This window comes from Bison bison, unplaced genomic scaffold, assembly GCF_000754665.1.
Source record: "Bison bison bison isolate TAMUID 2011002044 unplaced genomic scaffold, Bison_UMD1.0 scf7180017864482, whole genome shotgun sequence".
NCBI lineage: Eukaryota > Metazoa > Chordata > Mammalia > Artiodactyla > Bovidae > Bison > Bison bison.
The window spans coordinates 662,145-662,391 of record NW_011495042.1 but is presented as its reverse complement, the minus strand read 5'-3'; the positions used below and the strand labels follow the sequence as shown (position 1 = coordinate 662,391).

At 60.3% G+C, this 247-nt stretch overlaps 1 protein-coding gene across 1 annotated transcript in view; it reads right to left on the bottom strand.

The window, feature by feature from the left end:
• The window catches only part of SCAP (SREBF chaperone), a 105,062-nt gene that overhangs the window by 8,616 nt on the left and 96,199 nt on the right, over nucleotides 1-247 (bottom strand). The gene's annotated exons all lie outside the window — the stretch shown is intronic.

The following is a 247-nucleotide window of genomic DNA, read 5'->3' as shown; positions in this document are numbered from 1 at the left end:
CCCCACACAGTCGCACATTTAAAGCTCTGAGCGCCTAGTGGGCAGCAGCCGTTTCCCCCGGTCTCCTCGGAACCCCATGTCTAGTGCAGGGCCTGGCCTCTCACGCAGGCTCACAAAGCTTTGCTGAGTGAAGGAACAGCCTGCCCCGGCCCTGTTCCCACAGATACGGGCTGAGGTGGAAGAGGAAGAGGAGATGTGAGAGTTCAGACCTCCAGGCCCAGGCTCTTTCCCCACTTTCCCCAGAACC